The 21085-nt window shown below is 32.7% G+C and overlaps 1 pseudogene; it reads left to right on the forward strand.

Annotated features, from left to right (window-relative positions):
- The window catches only part of LOC106458552, a 208510-nt pseudogene that overhangs the window by 183683 nt on the left and 3742 nt on the right, over window positions 1-21085 (forward strand).

Below are 21085 nucleotides of genomic sequence, written 5' to 3' on the forward strand. Positions count from 1 at the left end.
TTCTTTTTTATTACATGATTACTCAAAAACCAAAACAATGGTGTCAACCAATCTCACCGAGGTAACCTATTTTCAAATATAGTATCCGCTTTTATAAGTATTATTAATAAATAGTAATAATTATAAAAATCATAATTATAATGTAAACGATGTTATTATTACCCTTTCCAGTTAGCTTTCTTACAGAACTATGGTGTTCCTTTAAAAAGCTTAAGTACAGGGTGAAACAGGAATTACCAGCCAATAATAGATAAACAATAAATACTATAGTTGGAACCTCATTGTATTCAGAACTTGGTTATAAATATAACCTTCATATGTCTATTGAAACACCGCATTAAAAAAAACAAGTAAAGAAAAACATTTCACAAAAGGAAGTAAATGTAGGGATAATAATAATAATCCCTGTCGACTCCCACTGAAGCATAGGGCCCCAACAACACCTCGCCGACGGAAGTTGTTTTTGCAGTAATTTAGCAGGTTGGTTTTTACGGGGCGGAGTTGCTAGCCCCGCGCCCAACCCTCCTCCTTTCTTATCCTGGACTTGGGACCAGGCAATGGTGGTGGCATCCCTGCCGGGGAACGAACCCGGTAATATGTAGGGATGTCTAATATCAATCCTTCGAAAACAACGCAAACAAGATAGTGGGGATGGCACTTGCATCATCCCCACGTAATAACACAGGCAAGAATTAACATATAGCAATACATATAAGTATGCAATCACAATTGAGTTTAATTTATCCTATTTTTGTCTGTTAACATTCTACTACGCTGTTTGCCTGTCCTGTTATGTAGTGGTGATGCAACTGCAATCCCAACTATCTTGTTTGCGTTGATTTTGAAGGATTGATATTAGCCATCCCTACATTTACTTCCTTTTTTGAAAAGATTTTTCTTTACTTGTGGAATAAGTAATGAAATAATGAAGGACAGCCAGAAATTTGCCGTGACATCTGCCGTTTATCAAACTTCGCTACTTTTAAAAATAAGGTTCAAGTTTATTTCTCAACGTAGATATAGAAACAGGATTCACCTGATTTTTCTTCACTTAACATGTACATTCTTTTAGATTAACGTAATACTATTGTTGGTTATACCTCTTGGATTCTGTTTTAAGAAAGTTAAACTACATTACGACATCTGAACTTGGTGCGTCAAAGAGAGCATTGTTTTTGCTTTTATTACACAAAACTGTGTTCACTTGGCGCCAGTTCTTCCTCTCTCTCTCCCCTTTTTTTGTGTGTGTGTTGACGTAGTAAAGATGAATGATGATTACACCAGACTTCAAGAAAACTTTGATTTATCGTTTTTCGGTGTATTTCTACATTAACCACACAACTTTTCCTGTCCTGTAAACATTCAACTTTTAAACGTTATGACATTTCCACCAACTAGCTTATTCGTAGCGCTCGTCTTTACGAGTGAGTGACTGTACATGGCTTCCCTTCCAACAGGGTTACCGTGAATTATTGGAGTTGTACATCACCCAGGCAACCGTTCACAGTCGCACGAGACGCGAAAAATAATAATAACGGCGATGTGACGTCTTTTGGGGGTTTACATACCGGCTGAGCTATTAGGTTCCACTTTACGCGTACAGTCTAGTAATAGAGCTCATATAGCGCTGTTTTGGTTGGTTGCTTTAATTTTCAAAGGAAATCCACAAGAAATCACTAGCTGACATGTTTCAAGGATGATATTATTGAATAATCCAGAGAAAAGCACAATTCAGTCAGAAAGTCAACTTTTTAGGTTAATTACAAATTTGTTAATGAAAGCATTAATTAACTTGGCTCTTTCTGAAATTAAAGTTGAAATTGTCATCCACATGTAACATATAACTTTGAAAAATGATCAAAGTTAAAAGTTTTTTTTTTTCATACGTTGCACACGATTATAAAGAAAATAAATCTCCAGTATTGTAGAATGGCTGTCATGGTTTTATGTACAAGAAAACTTAAGTATTTCATAACTTTCAGGTTACAAGCAGAAAGGTGTGTGTGTGTTTAATAAACACTCATTTGAACTATTTTTACCAAACAAAACTGTTATTTTTAGGGTTAAAGTAGTTTAAAGAACAGTGTGTTTATATATTTGTAGTGTAGAAATGAGTATACTGGTAGCAGAGGCATTGTACATATGGCACTATTGTTATTTCATACCTTAGAAGAGACACTTAGAGATATTTAGTCTATTTGAAGACATTAACTTAGAGTACTTTATATTTAAACACAAGTGCCTGCTTGTCAGAAATCTGATTTTCATCTTAGAGTCTTGTGACATTCAAGTTTTTAACTGTATAGGATCTGAAGAAAGCAATTGTTTAGAAGGTTTATGTTTTATGCCTTAAAACTTTTAAAATTAAATATGTTTTAACTTAACAAAATCAATTTAAACTAAAAAAATAAGATTGCTTAGTAAAATTTTAAGTAGCAAGTTTTTACAGTCAGTTCCATTTATCCTACAATGAGTTCCGTAAAAAATATTGTTTAGGAGATTGGCACTTTCATATTTCATATATTCCCAAAACTTCAAGTATTTTATTTTTTCCTGGATTTTTTCTATCCACCACCTTTCCTCCTTATTGATAGCATTTTCACAATAAATTAAATGTGTTTAAAGCTCTTTAAAAACAATCTTGGATAAGTGCCTGAGATAACAAAGTTTGATTAATGGTTTTCAACTTTTAATTGTGCTTCAATGTCCAACTAGAGGAAATATGTATAGAGAGTTAAGTGGTGTGAAATATCCTTTTAATTCTTAACTTAGGGGTGGGTGTAACACTTTGAGTCGGTAGTTTTAGTTTCCTGAAATAGCTGGAATGGAACAAAAATACAGTTGTGAGTAAAAATCTACTCATTATACATTTGGAAGTTGCATTTTGAGATCAGAAGCTGTATAAACATTACTGGCTAACTTGATATGTGTTGATGTTTTTGATGTACTTCATGGATCACTTAATGCTTTGTCAATTTTTTTCTATATTTTACATCCGTGAGTATTTTCTTTTCTTTTTTCATCTCTTGATATTTTTTCCATTTTGTTTTTGTTTCGTGTAATTTTTAAATACTTTCCTTAACAATTTTAAAATTAATTTTTCTCAGTTTTAACATGTTTTTGGTGATGTTTCTGACATTAAATTCTACATATAAAAATTCAAAAGATTATTTTTTATCATCAGTATACAACAAATTTGAGGCAAAGATTCATGATCTGAGGGAACAAATGTTGAACACAACATCAGGCAGCTTACGTACCTCCCAGAAACGGTCCCTTTATGTTAGGTGAGTCATGCCATACAATTGTATAATTTAAGTAGACAAAGACTATAAAAATCTTGCCTTTTGAGATATCTCATAATCTGTTTCTATTTCTGTTTGTTTTACTTACTAATTGATTTTATTTTTTATCTAATTCTTGTATTTTGACTTGATTCCAGAGCTTTATTTGAGTATGATCCTTCAAAAGACAGTGGGCTCCCTAGCAGAGGACTACCATTTCATTTTGGTGACATTCTGCATGTCATAAATGCTAGTGATGATGAGTGGTGGCAAGCAAGAAAAATACTCCCTAATGGTGAAGAGGAAGGCATGGGAATCATTCCAAGTAAAAGAAGGTTAGTTTTTCACCTTAGCCCCTTTTCATAATTTTTTGTTCTGTCAAAAATCATTCCATGTAGAAAAATGAAAAAATTAGTTTTTCACCTAAGCTCCTTTTCATAATTGGGTTTATTACCAAGTAAAAGAAGCCCCTTGCCATAAACATTTTTATATTTTCAATCAAGAATCATTCGAAGTAAAAAAAGATATTTTTTTTTTATAAATCTTTTTTTCATAGCTTTTTGTTTTTATCAAGGATCATTCCAAATTAAGCAAAATTAGTTTTTCACCTAAGCCCTTTTTCATAACTGTATCATGAATCAGTGCAAGCAAAGGAGTGTAGTTTGTCACCTAAGCCTCTTATCATCACTGGATTTATTATCAAGAATCATTCCCAGCAAAAGGAGGTTAGTTTTTTATGTGAGCTCCTTCTCATAGCTGAGTTTATTATCAAGAATCATTCCCAGCAAAAGGAGGTTAGTTTTTTATGTGAGCTCCTTCTCATAGCTGAGTTTATTATCAAGAATTATTTCAAGTAAAAGGAGGTTAGTTGTTTACCAAGCAGTCATGGTAGATTTGTGTTCAATAGTAACAGTCATTTCAAGTAATTGAAACTTATTAGTTATTCACCATTGTATTAACTTAAGTCTTGGCGTAAAACCAGTTTATGTTTAAGAAGATTACACATACATAGAAGTTTCACTTAACAGGTAGTTCTATAATCAAAAATCATTTCAAATAAAAGTTTAGCTCTTCACATAATTGCACTTTATAGTTGATGTCATTACCATGAACCATTCCCAATAATAGATCATCTAAGTACTGTTTGAGAACTGGATTTATTATCAAGAATTACCCAGTTAAAAAAATTGAAGGACATTTGTTTGGCTGTGTACTTTTTTGTATGTAAGATTACCAGCCAGAATTAACTTGTGTAAAAATGATGATTATATATGTATGTACCGCTTTCTTGCTGGCTTTATTAAATCTCCTTCCTCCCTGGTAAATTAGGAATAATGTGACCACTGATTGTGTTTTATAAATGCATTCACACACACACTCACACTAAGTGCAATTATTAAATATATAAGTATACATTTTAGTGAATAAATCATGGAAATTAAGTTCAATTCACTGTATATTTATAAGCTAAGTATTTGTAATTTTCATTAAAATTGCTTTTCACAGTATTATAATTGTAGTATTATAATCACTGCAACACCTAATCAAGAGAAGTAAATGGAAGTATGGAATTTCTTCAGTAAAACATTTTGAAAACTAAATATTTCCAGTAGTTTAATAAAGTTTGTTTATTTTCTTTTATTCTAGGCTGTTAGGATAGTGGCTTGTTCATTATTTTTTAGATTCACTGTTTTAATTGAAATGATGCAATGACTTTGCCAGGTAGTATGAAAAACATTGTGTTTTGTGCTGTCAATGTGATCTAGCGGAAGTGTGTTTTTATATAGTATTTTATTGACCACAACTCTAAAAAACATCATTACATATTGGAGAAGAAAAACTATTGCTAGTGGTATGTTTCAGAAAAGATTTTATAACATAAACAGTTTTTGATAGAAGCAGTGTTTGTATCAGGAGATTAGAAACTGAGATGAATATGTGATTTTGCAGGGTTGAAAGGAGGGAAAGAGCAAGGCTAAAATCAGTAAAGTTCCAGGGGAAAAGTAACATAAGTGATGGAAAGGTATGTGAATTTTCCTTGTTCATGAAACATCAACTAATAATTACTAACATCACAGAAGCATCATAATGGATATCCTTCAAGATCCTTACTCAGGTTAAAAGAATTGGTACAAGTGCTTGAAAAAATACAGGCATGAGATATGAATTAAGAAGAAACATATTAGCATATTTTTACAACTTCAAATCATCGTGAGAATATTAAACAAGTGTTGTTCCACAAATTTAATGACATGACATGGCCCCCAAGAAGTTTTTTCACATCATTCTAATAAACAGTAGCATGTTTCTTGTTCTAAATATTTGATTTCTATTTTTCACACACAAAAGGTATCTTTTTAAAAATTGTTAAGTAAATAAAAAAGTTTTGTGAAAAAAGTAACTTTTCTTGTTAGGAGATACTGTGCGCTTGTAGTTCCTCAACAACGATTACTTCCTCAGTAATGAGAAAACTTAGAAGTGAGTTATCAGCTTTAGATTAATTTGAGGATCATACATGGTCTTGTTACATTATATGTGAATAATTAATTGTATACAATTAATTATTTACTTTGATTTTTTCTTTTGATTAAAAGTGTTATCTAATAAAAAACAATAGATGGTGATGCTAAACCTTTAAATCTAACTGTTAACCAGTTATTGTGTAATACAATAGTTTGGTTGTTGCAGCAACATAATGCACATAGTAATGTTATTCATTTTTCTTTTTTTTCATCGTAGAGTACGTTAGACAGAAAGAAGAAAAATTTTTCGTTTTCTCGTAAGTTCCCCTTTATGAAAAGCAAGGACAATAATATAGAAGATGGTGGTAGTGATGGAGAAAGTAAGTTAGGTGATTGTTTTTAAGTGTCTGATTAATTTAAGGCTCATTACACTGAATGTTGTGTTATCCAAGCACCAAATGTTTATGTTATTAGTGATAAGTGAAGGACTATACATCACAATTAATTTTTTTCCCCATTTCACCATTATATGAGGCCTAGTTTATTTATTTGCTTTCTTTTTCCAAGCATCACTGGTGAGCTGTACACTGAGCTAAGTTGGTCTGCTGCAGCAAAAGTAGTGAATCAAAGAAGAGATTAGTCCTCAATGTCATCTTTTCTTCACTGAAATATATATTTTGGTGAAGAAAAGAAATTAATAACTAAATAAATGGTGTTGTTATCCAACAATCAGAGATATGGTACAGGGCTTTAATAGATGAGTACGTTATTCTGAGAGATAGTATTGGTTTGTGACTGATTGCTATCACTCTGATAACTAATCATTCCACAGTAAGACAACATTTATCAGAGTGATAGCAATCAGTCACAAACCAATACTATCTCTCAGAAATAATATAAATGTTTTCTTACTGTGGAATGGTTCATTTTGACTGGTAGATGTTATTTTGTAAAACTGTGCTTGTTTTTGACTGAATGGTGTTAAGGTGAGAAGTGGTACTGAGTTTTGATTGACAAGTATCATTTAGATAAATATTAAATTACTTTTACTAAGGGGTGTCACTTTAAGAAATTGGGGTGGGTTTTGACTGATAAGTTTCTTTCTGAAAGAGGTGTCTTGGTGTTGATTGATGAGTGTCTTTCTAAAACAATTACATTTGGTTTGGACTGATGGATATTTTTTTTTATTATGAAATATGATACTGATTGCATCTATGAGATATGGCACTGAATTCTGACCAATAGATAATACTCCATAAAATTTTGCTTGGTTTTTGGCTTATAAATGTCATCCTAAAAATTATTCTGATAAATGTCATTTTGAGAAAATTGTGCTGGATTTTACTGTTTGGTGACATTCAGAAAGTAGTGCTCGGTTTTGGCTAATAAGTCTCATTTTAAAAAATGAAGCTAGATTTTGATAAGTGAGGACTATCTGAAAAATCATGTTGCATTTTGAATGGTTGTTGATATTAAAAAAAAGTCCTTTTTTAATTGTTTTATATGTTTCTGAAACATTGTTCTGTATTCTGTGATTGGTTCTACTTTGAAAAATGCTAATGGATTTTGACAGATGTATGTTACTCTAAGTAAAGATGAAACAATTTTATTGAAGCATAATTCAGGATGTTTTTTTGTGTTTTTTTTAATCCACAAACTATCTTTACTTCTTTTCATTTATTGCATTTTCCAAAATGCTAACTTGTTGACAGTGGGTATAAATTAATAGTCTTGTAAGCAGTGGCTGAGAATTGTTGATTGATTATATGGAGTATTTTGCACATGCTCTTTAATTCTTGAACTGGAACAACAAATTGTAGAATCCAAATAGCTATGGTTACACCTTGGACGTATAAATTTACAGATGGTACAAGAACAATGTATTTTGGGAATCCTGCCATTAAATTGAAAATAACTTTATTATTAAAAACCATTTTAATCTTTTTGTTAATTCTAAAACATGTTTACCTCTAAATGATAAAAGACAATAAGCTATTTATTTAATATCAGTACATTTACTAATTTTAAAAGTGTACAAAGCTTTTAAATATTTCTTAATAATACTGTCAATCAGCTGTAAAGGAAAACTTTTTTTTGAAAGAAAACCTGTATATTTTCAATTCTTCACGAAATCCAGAAAAAGAACTAACTAAATTATAAGTCTGATGTTCAATTTATAGATAAGTTATTTTTAAATTCAAATGATAAAAAATTATCAAAATGAAAGTATTGCCCAATAAATATTGATTTATGGTAACACTTAAGTCTCAAAACTATTTTCCAAGTTAGCTAATTTTGTATGTTACTGTGAGCAATGACACTCATTTGACTGGTGAAAAATAATATGAGGGTTTGATAAGTATCTTAAAAAGTTTGCTAGGTTTACACTGATTTGTGAAGAATAGTTCTGTATTTTAACTGGTATCCAATTACAAAATATTGCTTGGTTTTGATTTATTGGTGTAATTTTAAGAAATAGTTGTGAGGTTTAGTTGATAGATGTTGTTAAAAAAAATGGCATTGGGTATTGGATATCATAACCTATTCAACCAAAATGGTGAAATGTAATAAACCATTTTTCAAACTTTAGGACAGGATCTCTAAACCTGCTGTATTTTTGATACTGTGAAATTTTCTCGTTGGTATAAATAATAGTGTTGTGAGTGTTTGTATCAATTCTTTGAAGAAAATAATTCCATCCGTGTGTCCTAAAGAAACACTGACCATCCAAAAGATTTTACCTGAATAAGGCCTTGAAAATCAATTTTTGTTTTTGAATAGTATTAATATTTTTCTGTACAAAAACTAAGAAGGAAAGTTTGACACTTTATTAATAATGGTGTTTGTAACTGTTTACCAGTTATACAAGATAAATGTTTATTAACAATCCTTCAAAATGTACTAGAATTATAAATGCCAAGTAGAATTGTTTTATTTTTTAAGACATGGTGTTGTCTTTAAGCACCAAAACATTTAATATTAACTGTGAAATATTTAAAGTATGTAACTTTAAAACAGCACAACTACTTTTATAGGCCTGTTGCTGATTGCATGGCTAATAATATAATGTGGGTACTAAAACAATATACTTGTTGTTTCTGGTGCTTCGTATTACACATCCAAATCTGTGATGCTGATTATTTTTTGAGTATTTTACTATTAACTGACCACTTATTCCATTTCTGGACATCATACCTTAAAAACATGATGTTATTTCTAAACAAAATGAGTCTGTGATCCAGGTAATTAAGTGTACTTGGGTTTTTGTTTTAATTAATTTTTCTTATGTTCTATGAAGAATTTTACAAACATGTATATATATATATATATATATATGAGCTAATGGAAAAAGAAATTTCTTTTAGATAAACCCGGTAAATAAGTTTTATCTTAGATACGTCTTATAGTTTTTAGTGAGTTTTTTTCTCCATCTTTCAGAAAGTATGCACTGTGTTCTAAGAGTTTGGTTGGTTATTCTATACCATATTGTTTCTTACTAAATTGTTTTTTTTTATTTGGTTCATGCCCTACAGGAGATGGTTCCCCTACAAAAGGTCAGTTCACAAATATTAATGAATTATTTACCATATAATTCAGAAAAATGTTGCTACTTTGTGTGACATTGTTATACACGTAAATTCTATTTCAATAGTTTGTCTGTTTCTTGTATTGGTTTTAGTTTGATGTAGCTTGTGTTTAAGTTTTTTTGTTGTTGTTTCAGATGCTGTCAGTATTACAAACACCAGTGACAGTGAGGCTAGTACCATCCGTAGGTAGCCTTTTGTTTGTCTTTATGAGCTCTGTGTAATTTGTATTTTAACTGTGGTTTCAGCTGTGATGGAATATTGGAGATTGTTTTTGTGTATATGAAGCATACTTTCTAAGTAGTTTAAAATTGTTATAGTTATTTCTCATTGTCAGAATAATAAAAATTATGATTACTAGTATTAAATATTTTTTAGGTATTGAGAAAAAAAAATCATATTTCAGTGTCATTGAGTTTTTGGTAAATATTAAATAAGAAATTATAATAGGATGGGCAGTGTTTAAGCATCCAAAATGCATGTTAACCGTTCCAATACCACAATCTTTACATATTAAAAATAGCACAAGCAAATTAAGATCTATCTAAGTATGGAATTTATCTATGTAAAAACTATAACTAAAGATCTAAGGCCTAGTTGATTTCTTAAACTTTGATTGGAACTTTATTTTAGAACTATGACAAATTCTTTGTTCTAAAATATAATCTCTTTAACATATCAATTGTAGTTGTTCTGTATTTAAATTTTTTTTACTGAGTGATCAGCTTTAACAAAAAAATAGATAATTCAAGAATGCTTATTAGTTTCCAAGTGACTATAATTCATTATAAATTTGATAAAAAGCATCTATATACATTCATTGTGAATAACAAATTGATGTTATGAGTAGCAGAGCTTTGTGAAAACAAAAACTGTTTAATATCAAGGGTAGTGAATTTTCCATAATAGTAATAAATCATCTGTTCATTAAGTACTAAGCAAGTACAGAATGAAGCTTACTGATTTTCAGCAATTTTTGAAATTAGTTTTAACTTTCAATATTATTCTAAAATACAATCTATCTATATATCTACACATTCTTCCATTTATTTTTATGTTTATTTATATATGATTCATTTCACAAGTATATAGTGTTTAATGTTATTTTAAGATACATATGTTTATTGCAGTCAGTTGTGGATTTTATAAATGAACAAAATATGCTCAGTTCTATTTATATAAATCTTTAAACTTTCAAACGTATATATATATATATGCACTGGTTTATTTACTTTTAAGATTTAGCAAAGAATTATAGAACAAAGTGGTAAGAGAGAGATTGAAAATATCAAATGTATAAAGATGTTTAGGTTTTCATTGCAAAAGTTATGAATTAATCTGAAAGAAGTAATAAGTAACACAAAAAACATTTTTGATACAATATCTTACCTCCTCTCACAAATAGCTTTTTTCGACGTATGTTGTCCTCTAAAGGCACAAATATTTGCTTGCCACTAGCCTTGATACTCCCACCTATCCTGATGAGAGACACCAACATACTATCATGAGGAGAGTGACACAACTATCATAACTAGTACCTTCTCTTCTGTGCAGCTCCCATAATCACTTCTCTGTTAGCAGTCCTACTGATAGGATGTGATTTTGCTTATGCTTTCCTACTGATTTTTTTTTCTCAAATTTGCATAAATTAATTGTCTTCACTTTTTCATGTATTAGTTCATTAATTTTTTTCACTCAAGTTTTGAATGTTATTCCAAACACTTTTTTTCTTGTTTTTCACATCATCAATTTTTTTTTAATTTCATTGATTTTTGACTTGTATTGGAGCTTCAGATGGCATCAAATCAAACTTTTTCTGCTGAGGAAGTAACAGCTCTGTTCGAAGGGAGTTGGCTACCTCTATGCAGTCTTCTGAGTCACCAGATGATTGTCCTCTATTACCATGTGAGGGTTTGTCTAAACATGAGGAGGAAAATTTTGACAGCCTGTTCCCTCCTTCTGCCTATGTCTCACTGTCACATTCATTTTGGGGAAGATGCTCAGGCCTTCTTCTTTCTTTGTTGAATTAATAATTCAAGTATGTTATGTTTTGTCCTTGTTTCCTATGATTCCTCACCTATCCTTCTCTGTGTCATGCCAATTGGCCAGTATCTAGTGTTTCAACCCCTTCACCAGATATTGGGGTTCATGAGAGTCGTTTTAGAGTCCAGTTACATTCAGGGGTCAGTATGCCACAACTTGCATGTTCTCTTTGAAGTACATTGTTTAGCACTTTAACATTCTGTATTTCCCTACTTAGACTCACAGCATTTCGATTCACCTTGTTCTTTTAGGGCTTTGGACCCCAATACTTAGGTTACCTCCTCTCTGCCTCAGTTTTCCTGTTTTGCACCATAGCATGGCTCTCCTTGTCTGCTCTTTCCTTGCTAACGTGGCTGCTTTATTGTTGGGAACTTTTGGGGATGGGACACTCTTTTGTCCTGGGCGTGTTTGCCTCCCTCCTCATTGTGTGATTTGTGCATGGCTCCTTTACTGAGCCTGGAGATTATTGGGGGCATTCCCAACTCTTTATAAACCAGAGTTGAGTCAGCATGGTTGCATACTTTCTTTCTTTATTGGTTCCCTGTTTATCCAACTCCCTACTGAACTTGTTCCCATGTCTTGCCCTCCTCCTTCCTCTCCCTTTCTGGTTCTGGTATCTTGTATTCCTTAGGTTTGCTATTAGTACTTGTAGCACTGTCCTAGGGGCAACCAACAGTCTTGGTGACCAAATAGTGTGTTTAGGTCTGATGGGAGCTGAGCCAATCCATTTTGCCTATGTCTGGTGGCCCTTTGGTTATAGACCATTGGGTTTTGTGGGTTGTTTTAGGGGGTCTGGTCCTCTGTTTTGATTCTCCTCCTCCATTGTCCCAGCATCTCATTTCCATTTGGGCTCTCCTTGGCTTGTTGTTTTTTTGGGGGGTTCATGGCATTTGCTTGTCTTATTCATTCCCAAGGCCTTCCTTTTCCACCATTACAAAGATGACTGGTTACTTCTAGATCCCTTGCAGGGCACCCCTGCTCATCATATTCAGAGAAGCTGCTCAGATTGATTAGTTGGTGGAGTTGGAGAAGTCTTTCCTCATCTCCTCACAATACCTTGTTCATCTTGGCATATTCTTCAATTCTATCCTCAGTCAGGCCCAATTATCTTCCCTTTATTTGAGGGCTATGGAGCTACAAGTTCTCAACCTATCCTCCTATCTCTCTCTTCCACTCCATGAGAGGTTCTATCTGTTTTGGAAATGGCTTCTATGGAAACCTTCATCCTTCTTGGTCATGCCCACATGTGTTGCCTTCATTGGGCATTGATGGACCAATGGATCTTCGTTTGGGATACCTTGGATGTCCCATTCCTTCTCCTTCCTTACAGACCGACTTCGCTTAGTTGTTGGATCAAGACAACATCACTATGGATGTTGCTCTTTTTCCTCATACTTGTCCAGAATGTTACTTCTTTGAGGATGCCTCTCTTTCCTGTTGGGGTGCCTACTTGGATGTTCTGAAGCTCTAGGGGCAGTGAACTCTAATCGAATCCTCTATATATATATCAATCTCTTGGAGTTCCTTGCAATTCATCAGACATTGATCCACTTTCTTCCAGCTCTTCAAGGCTGGTTGGTGATGGTTCATTCCTTCAAGTTTAATGTGGTCTCATACATCCCCAGGCAAGGGGCACTCTCTATTTTCAGTCACTGTACCTCCTGTATTGGACCCTCAGCCATTATATTCATTTGATGGCTTGCCATATCGTGGGTGCCCTTAATCTAGTAGAGGATTTATTATCTTGTCCTGACAGGATTCTCTCTCTCTGTGGTGTGTTCACTGAACCCACTGGTGTTATGGTAGCTCTGTTTCCAGTGAGGTGTTCTGGATCCGGATGCCTTTGCCACACATCTCAATTACCAGGTCCCACCGTTTTTGTCTCCTATTCCACATCCATTGGCTGGGGCAATAGATTCTCTCAGTCTGGAATGGACAGGCCTCTACCTGTATGCCTACCCTCCCATCTGTCTGCTTCCCCCCGAGTCCTTTCCATAATCATGTTTTTTGGTGGCTTCCCTTTGGCTGACACAGTCCTAGTTTTCTTTCCTGCACTGGCTGGTGGTGTTGCCTCCTCTTCTGCTCCCTCTTTCCCCCACCCTTTTATATCAGCCTCAATACAGCATGCATCATTCTTCCATTCCCATGGCTTTTGTCTGGTCCCTAGCCAGGTTGGCTGGCCTTCCATAGGGCATGGCATCCTTGATTTCCCATTCCATTGGTATCTGAATGTAGTCCTCCAGGGCCTTACCCTTCATCTACAGCAGTTCTCCACCTGTTCCTTCTATCATCTTTTTCTCCTCTTGTTGGTGTGTGAATGTTGTCAATCAGACATGTTCTCTGTTGACGTCCACTGCACCTTATTTCACAGTTTCTATGTTGTCATTTTCCTCGATCGTTGGTTCCTGCTCAGGACTTTGGCCGTAAGACCTGTATATCAAATATGCCCACCATTGAGATTGGATGTTCCACAAGACTGCTGGTAGGTATACCATGCAGTATTTTGCTTTGTAAAGATGTTTGACCTGAACAGTATACTCCTGGACTAACATAAGTAAAGCAGATAGGGATTGCTGCTCATCCTGGATGATTCGTATATTGTAGGTCACGGGATTGGTCTTCCTTTCAAAATAAGGTGTTGCAGTCACCCATTGCACTGTCTCTGGTGCAGCATTCTTCTGTACTCTCTGACATGTTGTTTCCTCCTTCTTCTAGTAGAGTATGGGAGTCCTTGCCACTTATCAGTTCCTAGCTGCTGGGGTGGTGGACCATGGAGGCTTCCTCCTGAGTGTGCTTAATCCCACTCAGTTGAGAGTAGGAAGGTGGTGTTCTGCCAGTGTAGATGGCATTGATGCTCATTCTACTGCAGACCTGATGTATAATTCCAGATCCCGCCAGGTGATGTTTAACGCATTCTGCCAACATCCAGTTCACCCCTCCAGCTGAGGCACCCTCCCTCCTACTGTCCCTGTATGTTGGTTCCCAGTGGATATGGTGATGGTTGGAGCTGGACCCAGCCACATAAGTCCCCACATCTGTGTGGCCAATACCCTTCTCTTACCAGAGACTGTACCATAAATTCCCAATGCTGCCTTGTGCTGGACTGGAATAAACCCCACTTTGCTTCTCACCTTCCTACCATCCCCCAAACATTGGATACCAGCAGGTATGATGATGGTTGAGTTGGATGTGCATAAATGATGATGTGGGTCCTTGGTATGGACCATTTCCTTTATCCGAGGTGAAAGGTAGAGAACCCTCTTCCTACCATGGGCTGGATATACTTATCCTGGTTCGACTGGTGTTGGTTGAGGTAGAGCTTCCATTTACGGTTGAACATGCCCTAGCCACTCTACACCAGAGGTCCCTTAATTCCATTTACTTAATTTACTGGGATCCATCTTTTGCTTCCTCTCTTTTTGTGACACATTTTCTCATGGGCGAAGAGTATACCTGGTTTAGAAGTTGTGCAGTCTCCCACAGGTGTGTTGCTTTCCATTCATTCACACACCCCCATGGTCTTCCATTGGGTGCTTACTAAAAATGGATCATCTTCTCACCAGACCCCCTGCCAACTCAATGTGGGATTCTAGCTATTTGTGAGAGAAGGTAAAATATCATATTGAAAATTAACATTTTCCTACACTGAAAATGTATTTCCACTAGATACTTACCTCCTCTCACATTTCCTACTTGACCTCCCCACTTTGGGTGTAAGTTTTGATTATGGGCTGCACGAAAGAGTGACAATAGGAATTGTGTTGCACTCCTGTTGGTGGAGGATTGCTGCATGATCATTTGCATGATAGCATGCAGATGTCTCACATGAGGATAGGTGAGAGTATCAAGACTAGTGGAGAGCAAAAATTTGTCTGTAGAGGGCGGTATAAGTCAAGAAAATGCCATTTGTGAGGTAAGTATCTATTGGAAATACATTCTTGGTGTAGGAAAACGTTAACATTAAACAGTTTGCTTGTAGTATATTTAATTTTAGAAAAGTGAAGCTTAACTAGATAAAAACTATCCAGATAGTCCACATTTCAAAGATTCTAAACACAGCTAGTTGAAGAAAGAATAATTAACTATTACAGATTTTAACATTATTTATACCCAGTTCTAGAAAGAATTTTACCATTATTTTAGTTATACCTAGATGTTGAATTTATGGTCAACTAGTACAGATTCAAGGATTTTACCATTATTTATACCCAGATATTGAAAGTATGACTTATTGCTACAGATTCAAGGATTTTACCATTATTTATACCCAGATATTGAAAGTATGACTTATTGCTACAGATTCAAGGATTTTACCATTATTTATACCCAGATATTGAAAGTATGACCAATTGCTACAGATTCAAGGATTTTACCATTATTTTCTTCATAACCAGATGTAGAAAGAATAATCTTTAACTCCAGATGTAACAGTTTTATTATTATTAATATACATTGGTCTTTAGCTTAGATATTTTATTTCACTGAATATTATCTAATTTATAAATGGTCGCACTTTCTTAAAGTAAAATCTATATACTAAACCTTTTATTTTTTGTATATAAAAATAATCATTTTGTTTTTACACACATAATCATTCACACTGTAAGATACTTTTAATGATGAATTTAGCTAAAGTCTGTTTAAGGTTTCACACATCAGTATCTTGTGTCGTGTGTTAATATTTTTGCCCGACCTTATTTTGTGCATTATCCACAGGAGGGCATGAGGAACCCGTACTCTCATATGAAGCTGTTGTGCAGCATGAAGGTAGATATGCTTGACAATTTTCAAACTGTGTTCCATTGTAAGAAGTATATACTAGAATTCAACATTATAGCAAAGTATTGTGTTTTCTTATAGGCATGATGTTTCTTGAAAGTCATTCATGTTTAATCCTTTCACACATATATTATTATGTGTTAGTGGGAATTTGTACCTGTACATAGTTTGTTCTTTCTACCCACTGTATTGTGGAAAAAAATCTTGTTAGCATCTCTAACCACTTCTGAAAATTAACAAGTTTTGTGAATACATTAATTTGAACTTTTTTTTAATAATGTTGATTTAACATATTATACTCTTGTATCATAATATCTTAGATACACACATTTTTTTGGGGGGGAGATTAATAAGGTAATCTAGAGTTTCTGTTTTTCTTTACTTTTAGTTTCATATGCACGACCTGTAATTATTTTGGGCCCATTAAAGACAGGATTAATGATGATCTAATCTCCGAACTCCCTGAAAAGTTTGGTAGCTGTATACCTCGTAAGTATTGTTTTTTTGTTGTTTTTTTCCAAGTAGATTACAATTCATTTCATAACTTGCAACGTTTTTGAGCATCTAAACTTTAATCTTATTGATTCCGAACCAAAGGGAATGAACTAAAAATAGAAATTTATTTACAATTAAACACATTTAGTAATTGCCTTTAAACCATAGAACTTCTGTCCTTCCATTGATCTTTTATAGCTATATTTGTTTCCAGGGGTCTTTTTAGTACTTCAAACTACTCGGTGCAATTTACTTTGAGGGGCCCGCAATGTGAGGGGCCCATCAGTGAGTTATCCCCCAAATGCACCAATGTTAAATATGCTATTGTTTGTTTATAACAAAAAACTAACACCATCTGATGTTCAACAGTATTGTTATGAGACATTGTAGGATGAAGTTTATTAAAGTCTTGTTAGAAATTGTTGGTTTTTTAAACTTCATTACCTTTTGATCTGTATACCTCCTGTTGATTTAAGCGCTTATTATATATAGTTAATTCTAGTTATATAACAGTTCTGTATATATTAAGACTATGTCATTAGTTAAGTTACATTAGCTTTTGCTAATTACTTTGTTTACCACATTACTATTGTTGTAACTTTCCTTTCTAAATTTTATTGTATATAACTGAACTTTATCAAGGTTTAATGCATTTACATTTTGGCTTTTACAGAAGATGTAACTTTTATTTATTGTTTCATGTGTTTTGTTAAGTGACAGAGGTTATATAAAGTGGGAGTAGTGTTAGACACACATCATAGTATGGCTAACATATTGTTTTCTGTGTAGTATATTTAATATTGCTTTATTTTCATTACATAACTAATATTATATCTATTTATTACACAATTCATATATTCATTTAATTTATTAGTTTGTATCTTCATAAACATTAATTTTTGACTGTACTTTTGGTAATGTCCTGCTACTTGACACCATACACTAAACAGTAACATGTGCCATAGTAATGCATCTCAGATGCGATGCTCTCCTAAAGTTTCACTGTTAGAGCTATACTGTATAACACTACTCCCTCTTTAACTAACCTCTGTCAGAGCTGTTTAATGGGTTTTCATTGGTCAAAAGACATTTTAAAAGAAGATCATGTAAACTTTTGTGTATACTAGGTCATAATGATATCACATTGTTTAACAAACATTAAATCTATGACAATGCTTGAAGCAACAGCTAGTGATTCTGTTCTGTAAGTAAGGTATATTTTATAGTTTCTTTATTGCTATTTTCATTAACAGTATTGGTTAGAATGTTTAATGTATTTAATTTTATTTTCTATTATTATACTTTTATTATCAAAATTGTTTTGCATTGTTAGTTTAATGTATTTAGGACTAATCTAAATCTCCTAAGCTGACTGAATTGTTTAATATATTATTGGGATTATGGCCAAAAACATTGTTAACAACAGGAGACCTGAATATGAAACAGTGTATTCTAGTCTTTTATAAGTAATAACATAAGAAACAAATACTTAATTAGCTATGCACATTACCAAGCTGATTTGTAGTTTCGCTGTAACTGGTTAGCTTGCTGTGATTGGAAATCACCGTTTATGTATAAACAGTAATGTTTTTATGAGTAATTTTGAATATTAAAAACATAGAATGCCTTTATGGTGCTTGAAATTAAAATAATCAAAAATTTAAAGGTTTCATGAAATTATACGAATTATGGTATTAACTTAAAATATCACACATTTATAGGTAAGGTGAAATAAACATATACTGGTATTATTGTTCTGTTTTATCCTACAGATACCACTCGACCAAAACGTGACTATGAAGTTGATGGTCGAGACTATCACTTTGTGGCATCTAGGGAGCAGATGGAGAGAGACATTCAGAATCACTTGTTCATAGAAGCTGGCCAGTACAATGATAACCTGTATGGTACAAGTTTGGCATCCGTAAGGGAGATTGCAGAAAAGGTAGTTTATTAATAAATAACATAATTATGAAAACATTTAAAATAATCACCTCTTTTTTTGTGTTACAAATTAAAACCCACTGTGGTATTGTAATGTTTGACATCTTAGAGTTATTCCCTGTAGAAAGTATTATGTACATGGGTATTGTAATGTTTGACATCTTAGAGTTATTCCCTGTAGAAAGTATTATGTACATGGGTATTGTAATGTTTGATATCTTAGAGTTATTCCCTGTAGAAAGTATTATGTACATGTGCAGTTTTCCACTGCAGACTAATTTAAAATAATTCAGTTATTTGTTATTAATAAAACTTGTGTTTTTGGACTCTTAGTTAAGCTTTACATAAAATGCTTTAAACTCTTTCAACACTTTTTGTTTGGCTGAAAACATTTGTAGTCAACTTTCATTGAATTGTTGAAATGAGTGATAGTATTAAACTATTGCTAAAAAAGTCTGCATGAAATTAATAAGTTCTTACTTTGGCTAGTACAATAAAATATGCTTTGTACTGTGTGTTATAAAGAAAGACTCAGTACTTGAAGCAATTTTTTTTATATTCAGTCTGTAGAGATTGTATAAAATACACTGTTGTTCTTGTATGTTTTTATTGTATTATTTCTTTCTCTTTTCTTTTTGTAGTAATATAAATTAACTTGTAAATTTTATATATGGAGATCAAATTTAGTAAAATTAATATTTTATGTAAGATACATGAAAGACCAAAACTAAATTTTGTTAATTGTTAGGATATTTCTTCAGGAGTTCTTTAATTTGTAAGTAGAATCCTCTAGTTTATTGAGTGTATATTGCAAAGTTTTCCTGCTAAGAAAAGTGTGTTGTTAGGAATGAAAAAACCGGGGTTATACTACATGAAAACTTCTTAAAGTTGTTAAATGAATTTTGATTATCATTTAGCTTAACTACACTGATGCACACATGTAAAGGTGGTAAAAATCTAATCACACTAACATTTTTCAGGGTAAATACTGCATCCTAGATGTTAGTGGCAATGCCATCAAAAGACTGCAGGTGGCAGGACTGCACCCAGTTGCTATATTCATTAAACCTAAATCAGTGGAATCTATAATGTAAGTTCACATATTTTAAACTTGTGGAATTACCTCCGTAACATGCTACATTTCTGTGTTCCTGAGTATATGTTAAAAGTATCCAAAACTGTTATGACTCTTACACATGAATCCTTTATGAAAATCATTCTGTAGCATGTTTTAGTTTTTCTAAAGTTTTATCTGAACTTTAGTATTATAAGAATGAAAACATAAAAGGTTTAAGGTAACCTTCTAAAGACTCATTAGACCATTTTAAAGGCTTAATATAGCAGAAAACGTGGCAGTGTTTGTAGTTTTAATGACATTTGGTTTTATAAAATATAGCTGTTTATCGGGTGTTCTTTAAACCTTGTTATGAATACTAGAGAAAATATTTAGAAATATTCCAGAATTTCCAAAAAAGGTGAAATAAATGTCAGAATACTTATTATTATTATTTTACATGCTTAAAAAAAGAAGCAATGGTTTTTGACATTCTTTTCTCACAGAGAAAAGTTCAAAGTTAGTTCAAATAACAATTGGATTGTTGATATCATATTGTTAAGGCAATATTCTGCTTCAAAGTGATCTTCAAAATGTAGCAAACATAAACCTGAACTAAACATACTTTGTATTTGTATCACACAACTGGAAATCCTACTTTCTGTTAACAATATTTGATTAGTAATTACCCGTGTCATGGAAACCAATATTTCAACATAAATGTATCTGAGATTGTTGTAAACCATTATTTTAACATAAATGTATCTGAGATTGTTGTAAACCAGTATTTTAACATAAATGTATGAGATTGTTGTAAACCAGTTTTTTAACATAAATGTATCTGAGGTTGTTGTAAACCAGTATTTTAACATAAATATATCTGAGATTGCTGTAAACCAGTATTTTAACATAAATGTATCTGAAATTGTTGTAAACCATTATTTTAAGATAACTGTATCTGAGATTGTTGTAAACCAGTATTTTAACATAAATGTATCTGAGATTGTTGTAAACCAGTATTTTAACATAAATGTATCTGAGATTGTTGCAAACCATTATTTTAACATAAATGTATCTGAGATTGTTGTAAACCAGTATTTTAACATAAATGTATCTGAGGTTGTTGTAAACCAGTATTTTAACATAAATGTATCTGAGGTTGTTGTAAACCATTTATTTTAACATAAATGTATCTGAGATTGTTGTAAACCAGTATTTTAACATAAATGTATCTGAGATTGTTGTAAACCATTATTTTAACATAAATGTATCTGAGATTGCTGTAAACCAGTATTTTAACATAACTGTATCTGAGATTGTTGTAAACCATTATTTTAACATAAATGTATCTGAGATTGCTGTAAACCAGTATTTTAACATAACTGTATCTGAGATTGTTGTAAACCATTATTTTAACATAAATGTATCTGAGGTTGTTGT

The sequence above is a fragment of the Limulus polyphemus genome, unplaced genomic scaffold (assembly GCF_000517525.1).
Source record: "Limulus polyphemus unplaced genomic scaffold, Limulus_polyphemus-2.1.2 Scaffold484, whole genome shotgun sequence".
NCBI classification, from domain to species: Eukaryota; Metazoa; Arthropoda; class Merostomata; order Xiphosura; family Limulidae; genus Limulus; species Limulus polyphemus.